We start from the raw sequence: 9,118 nt of genomic DNA, 5'->3' as shown, positions 1-9,118 counted from the left end.
GGGAGACCCTTTTCATTGGGTCCAGTTTTTATTTTAACTCTACAGTGACATTATTTCATTAAGTTTCCGCGGACAGCCCGACAGCCCATTCGTCCCGAATGTTTTATTTGCAAGCCGAACAAGAATTTAGCCTTGACTCTGCGTGATTTGTAACCTACCACCTCACTTTTTACTGGGACAACATTCCACTAGAGCTGCAGTTGACACGCGGGAAATTTCATCCCGAACGGGCGAGTTTCTGTGCTGCATTCCTAGCAATCCTTGAATTGGGTCAACAAGAGCGGGTACCGTAGATCCGCAGCCGTGGCCCTCTGCGAGACATTGGAAAGCTGCTGTATGTAAATGATGCTCGACGAGAGGAAGGCCTAACTAAAGATTCACTCTCTTTAGCATTCAAACCTGAGGTTGATTTGCTAGCAGTATGCCATTCCCCTCTTTTGTCTACCTTCCCTTTCGTTTCCAAGTATGTAGTGCATCTCACATTATACGTAATATTTGGCGCCTACCATATCCTAGGTGGCCCCCGACGATTCTTTAGCTCAGTAGCCCTCCCTGGTATTGTTCCGCTGATGTTGAAAACCATGATAGTATCTTCCGTAAAATTCCCCGCGAATAAAATAGCACACCAGTCGGACTTCCAGGTGGGGACTGCAAACGATACAGATAAGGTGAAGGAAAGTAACTTAAAGTGTTAGGTATATCATGTCGGTAAAGAAAGCGGAAATTGTTAGTAGCACCTTTGGTGGGTAACTACTGAAAAATTTTGCTGAAACATGTATAGGACAACAAAAAGAACACGGCTGAATGTTCGTAGCATGTATTTCTCATGACTGTGCGAAAATGTTGTCTTCATATCCAGTAGTTAATGTGAGCAGAGATGAAACACATAGGTAACCAATTACGGGCTGTAGTGCGGGTGATCAAACACTTCACATCGAAAACGCTGCAGGAGTATTTTCATTGTCCCTGCAGATTGCGACCGAGAATTGTCACGAAATAGGAACCGTATGACAGTTCTGTAATGTGGGCTGCATAACATCAGGCGAAATCTCTCACCAGGACCTCATACTTGGCGGGAGACACGATTTTCTACGCATCTTTATGTGCTCATTATGCGCTCAGTACCGAAAAGAGCGAAGTTATGCAGGCGACAGGCATACTAGAGACACTGTCGAACACATCTGTGCAAAGCTTCATCGGATTTTCATAGTCGTTTCCATTTCGCGATCGATCGGAATTTACTTTCTGGACACACCTCGTAAATAGTTGACACGATTAAAATTCCAACCCTGGTAGAATTGTAAAACCGTCATCTCTGTCTGTCTTTGAACATGTTAATCTGCAAAACTAGTACACGAATTTTTGTGGGGATTTCGCAGATAACTTGAGAATAGCTTTTGGCTCGGTACAGACTTTATTTTATCAAAATTGGAGCGTGGAAGAAAGATATCCATACACATTGTAAACCGAAACCACTGGACCGATTTCAGACAAACTTGGTACCCAATCATTTCTGGCAGAAAAGAATCGCTATCAAAGAGGTAAGGGTGGGTGAAAAAGACGTGTAGGCCACGACCCCCAAATGCCCGGATCTTATTCATTCAGTAATTGAGAACGAGAGCGCTTAGTAACCTGCAGCAACCTTTGCGAAATTTTTTCCTCAGTGACACATCCCAAAAAATGATTAAAAGAAAAAAGTTTGTCGCTTAGTACATTTTCGTTGTTCTTTTTCGCACCAGGCATGGCGTTTTAATTTATTACTTGTTCACTACTAACTATATCCTCGAGATGTTTTGTAGACAGTGTTCGCATATACCATTGAATGCCTCTGCAAAATTATGTCATTGCACGACACATAGTTCAGGATACATGAAATCATAAACACTGATACTGCCACATCATGCATGACCTTTAAATTTGTTACTAATTACTAACCCGCTGAAACGATTTACATGATGTCCATTATAATTATCTGGGCTGTTTTGCCGTGGTCGGTTGATGAATTCTGTGTCGATTCCCAACGTTTCGTCTCCGACTGCGGGAGACATCTTCAAGGGGGCGATACCACATCGAAGCTGACCAATATGTCCTCCGGCTGGACCACTATGCCATTCAATATGCTTATGAAATGTGTCGAATTCTTTATATACGAGTCCGAACGGCCCACATGTGGTTTTAACAGCGTAGTCAAAAACTTGGCTAACGAGTAGGTGGGCGAACCAATGGCACTTAGTATCGGCCTTAACGGCACATTTTCTTTATGAATTTTGGGCAATCCATAAAGCCTCGGTGGTAGCGCAACCGAATTGCAGAGACCTTTCCGTACGGAAAGTATACCGCAAACCCACGCACACGGACCGTTATTTGCACCGGGATTCGAACCACCACCCACAACAGAAGCGGGGTGTTATCAAGACGTTAGCGGACAGAGCTAGAAATATTTGTGAACCTGAGTTGCTCGACGCTGAGATGGAACATCTCCACAATGCACTAATGAAGAACGGATATTCGTCCTCCGAAATAAAACGTGCGTTGAGGCAGCCACGCAGAAATCATACTGACGTACAGGCTACTGCAAAATCTAAGGTTTTCCTGCAGTTTGTTAAAAATGTAACGAAAAGAATAGGGAGGATCTTGACGAAGCGGAATATTACCGTAATTTACAAGCCCACCAGCAAGATACAGGAATACCTTAAGCCTGCTAAGGACGCTCGCAAACCATTGGAAAAAGCTGGAGTGTATAGGATTCCATGCAGCTGTGGTGATGTTTATGTGGGTACCACTAAAAGAACGGTTTCTAAACGTTTGGAAGAGCACAAGGGAAATTGTAGAAGAGGAGAAACGGAACGATCAGCTGTTGCGGAGCATGCTTTCCAGCAATCGAAATCGCTAAACACCCAAATAATTTCAACCGAAAGAAGGAGGGCGTGAAATTAAACGGTATATGGATGCCGGTGTTAAAGAAGATGTGTACCACCCGTCCACTACTGGGTGATGGAAACGGCGATCGACGGCGACGGACAGCGGCCAATTGCACTGACGTTTTCAAAACACGTGACGTCACGCCGCGGCGTGGGAGCGCGCGGACACCGAATTTAGCGGCAGTCAGTAGCGAGCCAGTGGGTGTGTTGGACCTTCCATCGAGCTACGGACCCCTTGAAGATATCTTCCGCAGTATGAGACGAAACGTTGGGAATCGACACAGAATTCATCAACCGACCACGGCATAACAGCCCGGATAATTATAATGGACATGATATTTCCGGCCGTGAAAGTCTACATTTTAGATTTACATGATGTTTAGTAACGAGATAGCTTCAACCCTGAGGAAGAGCACAGGATACTATAGGAAGTGTGTAGTACAAGATACTTATTGATTTGAAGAATATTATGCAATTTACGGAAAATATTTACTCTTTGAAAAGACTATTTTCCCTTTGCGTTTTGAACCTTATCATATTTCTGAAATTGCTTTTATTAGTTGATAAGTGCAACGTGATGCGATTTAAAGTAATGAACAGAATGGTTACACAATCTTCATTGTGTTTAAACCATACTTTCACTCTATTTATTGTATTATGTACGTTGTCTAGCTACTATGCGCCTTATCCAGTATTTGAGGGCGAGACTTGCATAATCTCAAACTTACACGAGACTTGTTCTCGCTTACAACTGCAACAACATGATGAAAAGAAAGAAATGTTATCACTTACTACAGTTTCGCTTTTCATGCAATAAAATGTCACATAAGGCATGATGACGCGGCGTTTTAATTTATTAGTTCTTTGCTACTAATTTCATGTGCAGCACATTTAGCAGACAGTATAAACATATGCCGCTGAATGTATCTACAATATTATTTCATGTATGATGTAGAGAGAGGAGGAGAAGGACATGGACAGAGAAAGGAAAGTGGAGGAGATGGACAGGTAGGGGGGGGGGGGCGGCGGAAGAGGAGGTGGACACGGAAAGAAAAGAGCAGATGGACAGAGAGAGGGGAAGGAGGAGATATACTAGAATTCAACTAAATACATACACGGGTAAACTCGCGTACTCAGCTAGTCTAGGAATATGAAATCTGCCTGTTGTCATTCATCCATGGCTCGCAGAGTATCGTGCGAGAAATGCGCAAGCTGACTTCCGCACGAGCAATGCTTCCTAAACCCGTGTTGATCTTTGGACGGAAGCTTTTCTATCTGTTGGGACATTGCAGTGGGGGAGAGATTCAGAGATAAATACAAGCTAACTACGGGGTCAAAGCCGAAGAGCACTCTCTGTGAAACAGAATTGGGTTTCCAGTCGGATCTGGCAATTGTTTTGTTTTCAGCTCTTTTATTTGCTCCTTAATACCGTGGATGCCTATTTCTATGTCCCTCCTCCCCCCCCCCACTACACCTCTACTCACCCGCCTTATACAGTAGTATGAGAGACGATCAAACGACGGTACGTCTCTATAATTCTCCTACATGAATAATTTTTAAATGCAGAATTTAAAACTTCATCTTTTCTTTTACTGTCTTCTATCGCTACAGCAGACGTCGACTGCTGACTGAATAGAATGATTTATGCCACTTATCGATTTTACGTAGAACCAGAATTTTTTTGGGTTTTCCGCAATGCTTCGTTAACGTATAAGATGGAAATTGTATGCTTCGCGCATAGAACTTTTTATGAACGCAGGAATTTCTGCTAACTTAAGCCCGTTGACATTTCCGTTTTCGTTTTTTGAACTGAGAGTGGAACAGGCTCTGTGTCTTCAGCATTTTGCTAATTTTGTTGTTAAACCACATCGGGTCTTTTCCCTCCTCCATCCACCTATATTATTTAGATGTACGTCTCCATACGTCTATAACCAGTTTCAACTTAGACCATAATTCCTTTACGTTCATTATACTAGGACTAAATGACACCCATTCCTTGGCTAAGTAAGATGCTAACAACTGCTTATGTCTCCTTCTAGAATAGAAACACTCCTAGGCTTCATTATGGGTTTATTAACTTCAGTAACCACCCCCCTTATGATGACATCATGATCACTAATCCGTCTCCATACAGACAGTGTTGCCAACGTAAGATCTGGTTTTAACTACTAGGTCAGAGACTGAATGTGGTTTGCTGAGCTAAATGATCAAGACAGTTCTCACAAACTGCGTTCATAACTATTTGACAAGACCATCTGTTCATACAACCTGAAATGAATCCATAGACTTCCCGTCTATACTCGGAAGGTTAACATCGCCCTAAATTCATACTGCATGATCAGAGTGTTTTCGAGCTCCTCAGCGAAAATTTGCTCACAACTGTGGCCGCTAAAAGTATACGATGATTAACTTGAGGTCAGCTAGGCCGATTCCTCGCGTCCAGATAACTTCGTTGTCAGACTGAAATTCGACCTCGACAGACATACTATTTCAAATCGTTAAGAATTTCGGAGAGTTCTGCGTCGGGTATCACCCAGATCTCTGTTCCAAATATAAATTGAATGCGATAGTCTTCTAGTAGGGTGGTAAACACAGGGACTTTGTCATAGATGCTTCGGCAATTCACTATTAAAACACTGAGATTCGGTGTATTTTTGTGCCCGATGTCATTTGGTCTCTGCGTATCGACGGGCGGATGTTCGTCAGAGAACCCCAAAACCGTCGCCTAGCCTCCCAAAAAAAATCACGTGCACTTCACATTTCGTGGCATACAGAAATTCACGAACCTCTCTTATACAATATGGTTCATATGGCTCTGATCACTATGGGACTTAACATCTATGGTCATCAGTCCCCTAGAACTTAGAACTACGTAAACCTAACTAACCTAAGGACATCACACACAGCCATGCCCGAGGCACGATTCGAACACCTGTGACCGCAGCGGTCGCGCGGATCCAGACTGAAGCGCCTACAACCGCTCGGCCACACCTGCCGGCTCTTATACAATAGATTATTGTTGACAGCTCCTATTCGAACTGAAAATACTAAACTAAAACTAAAGTCCTCCAGGACAGGCCACGAAGGCCCAAAGGTACCGTCCGGCCGCCATGTCATCCTCATAAGCCCACAGGCGTCACTGGATGCGGATATGGAGAGGAATGTGGTCAGCACATCGCTTTCCCGGCCGTATGACAGTTTCCGAGACCGGAGCCGCTACTGCTCAATCAAGTAGCTCCTCAGTTTGCCTCACAAGGGCTGAGTGCACCCCGCTTGCCAACAGCGCTCGGCAGACCGGATGGTCACCCAACCAAGTGCTAGCCCAGCCGGACAGCGCTTAAATTCGGTGACCTGACGGGAACCGGTGTTATCACTGCGGCAAGGCCGTTGGCTAACTGAAAATATAGCCATCTGCAAACCGTAAGAACGAGATGGATACAGTAAAATAACCTGTTAACTACTCGGTGGAAAGTACGGGAGGATATTCCCAGTGGTCTTCCAGCTGTGAAAGCTGGACGTAAAGGAACACGATGGACTGACCGTGGAGCAAAGAGAGCGTCCCCATGCAGTAGCCTTGCCACTGTCAGCTACAGCAGCAAATGACCGCTACATTGTGCCATAGGCAAGAAGGTACCCAGGTCACGTAGCGGGGGCAACTGCAACTACATTTAACAGGAATGCACAGCTTGCGAAGGTGCCAAGAGGACGGGATCAACAAAGGTTGGATTTGCGAGCTAATCTCGGGTGTGGCGTGAAGAGAAAGCAGCGCGTCAGAAGAGGTCTCAGCCTGCCCTGACCGTCCTAGATGCGCCAGGGGAGACTTTTGTATTCATCGAGGAGTTTTGGTCATTTGCCCTTTTTGCTGCTTGTAGTTGTTGCTTGTTCGCGCACTGGAGGGATTTTTGCCAGATTTGTGTACTCATACTGTTGTGTCTAGACAAGACAGCCTAGACACAATGAGAGGAAGCCGAAAGGCACGCGCTTAAACTCACGCAGGCTGGCGTGAGGTCTGAAACAGGATACGTAATGAATGCTATAAAGAAAAGTACGTAGCTTCTGGAATACTTAACTTTAATCCACATTTGTAGAACATCGCTCTTGATGATACATTAATAGAATCTCAATATCAATTGAATACGGCGCCTTGCTAGGTCGTAGCAAATGTAGCTGAAGGCAAGGGCAATGCTAACTATCGACTCGGCAAATGAGAGCGTAGTTGTCAGTGAACCATCTCAGGCTAAGTCGGCTGTACAACTGGGGCGAGTGCTAGTACGTCTCTCTAGACCTGCCGTGTGGCGGTGCTCGGTCTGCCATCACTGACAGTGGTGACACGCGGGTCCGATGTATGCTAGCGGACCGCGGCCGATTTAAAAGCTACCACCTAGCAAGTGTGGTGTCTGGCGGTGACACCACACATACATTGAAAGTATCTGTTTTTTGTTGTGACCAGACACGTGATTATTGGTTAAAGACATTGTGGAATAATTAAAGTTTTCGCTAATGAAACTGTCACAAGAAAAGAAAAGTCTGAGCAAAGTTTACCAGTGTGTGAATAGTCAGTTATAGGAATACAGTAAATCAAAAGTGTTTATTGATTCTTTTAATTTTTACACCTCTTCAGAATTGTTAGTGCAACGGCCTTGCCGCAGTGGATCCACCGGTTCCCGTCAGATCACCGAACTTAAGCGCTGCTGGGCGTGGTCGGCACTTGGATGGGTGACCATCCGGGCCGCCATGCGCTGTTGCCGTTTTTCGGGATGCACTCAGCCTCGTGATGCCAATTGGGGAGCTACTCGACCGAATAGTAGCGGCTCCGGCCACAGAAAACCATCATAACGACCTGGAGAGCGGGGTGCTGACCACACGCCCCTCCTATCCGCATCCTCATCTGAGGATGACACGGCGGTCGGATGGGCCCGATGGGCCACTTGTGGCCTGAAGACGGAGTGCTTTTCAGAATTGTTTACTACACCCATCCTGGTTATTTAATTTCTATAAAAAAGAAAAAGGTGAGTAGCTGCATCAGTAGTAGTGATCATCCCTCGCACTCTGCATCGTAGTATTTCTTTTGAATTATTTTAGCATCTTCCTGCATGCAGAACGTTCATGCAGTTGCAGCGGCAGAAGGAGGAAAGTTGTCTGTTGCGTGCATGTAAATTACGTACAACTGTTACGAGATGTTAGAGAATAATTTAAAATCGCAGTGAGAACAAGAGAACAGATTTCTTAATGATTTATAGGAGAGTAATTAATTTATGCTATTTTGTTCCCAATCAGAATACTAAGATGTCCGATGGTGGGAAGTTCTAGAAAATGTTTGAATATTGACATTTTGGAATAAAGATATTCACTATAGAAGTTGAATGGCTATAGTTAGATTTTAATGATACCGATAATAAATTTAGATAGCCGAGCAATTTTTAGAGTAAATGCACAGATTACGATGATACACTCCTGGAAATTGAAATAAGAACACCGTGAATTCATTGTCCTAGGAAGGGGAAACTTTATTGACACATTCCTGGGGTCAGATACTTCACCTGATCACACTGACAGAACCACAGGCACATAGACACAGGCAACAGAGCATGCACAATGTCGGCACTAGTACAGTGTATATCCACCTTTCGCAGCAATGCAGGCTGCTATTCTCCCATGGAGACGATCGTAGAGATGCTGGATGTAGTCCTGTGGAACGGCTTGCCATGCCATTTCCACCTGGCGCCTCAGTTGGACCAGCGTTCGTGCTGGACGTGCAGACTGCGTGAGACGACGCTTCATCCAGTCCCAAACATGCTCAATGGGGGACAGATCCGGAGATCTTGCTGGCCAGGGTAGTTGACTTACACCTTCTAGAGCACGTTGGGTGGCACGGGATACATGCGGACGTGCATTGTCCTGTTGGAACAGCAAGTTCCCTTGCCGGTCTAGGAATGGTAGAACGATGGGTTCGATGACGGTTTGGATGTACCGTGCACTATTCAGTGTCCCCTCGACGATCACCAGTGGTGTACGGCCAGTGTAGGAGATCGCTCCCCACACCATGATGCCGGGTGTTGGCCCTGTGTGCCTCGGTCGTATGCAGTCCTGATTGTGGCGCTCACCTGCACGGCGCCAAACACGCATACGACCATCATTGGCACGAAGGCAGAAGCGACTCTCATCGCTGAAGACGACACGTCTCCATTCGTCCCCCC

The 9,118-nt window shown here is 45.2% G+C and overlaps 1 pseudogene; it reads left to right on the top strand.

Annotated features, from left to right (window-relative positions):
- Positions 1–7,551: 7,551 nt before the first annotated feature.
- On the top strand, positions 7,552–7,669 carry LOC126098630 (5S ribosomal RNA; annotated as a pseudogene).
- Positions 7,670–9,118: the final 1,449 nt, after the last annotated feature.

Source organism: Schistocerca cancellata, chromosome 1, assembly GCF_023864275.1.
Source record: "Schistocerca cancellata isolate TAMUIC-IGC-003103 chromosome 1, iqSchCanc2.1, whole genome shotgun sequence".
Lineage (NCBI taxonomy): Eukaryota > Metazoa > Arthropoda > Insecta > Orthoptera > Acrididae > Schistocerca > Schistocerca cancellata.
Note: the sequence above shows the minus strand (reverse complement) of the source record. Positions and strands in the feature narration are given on the sequence as shown.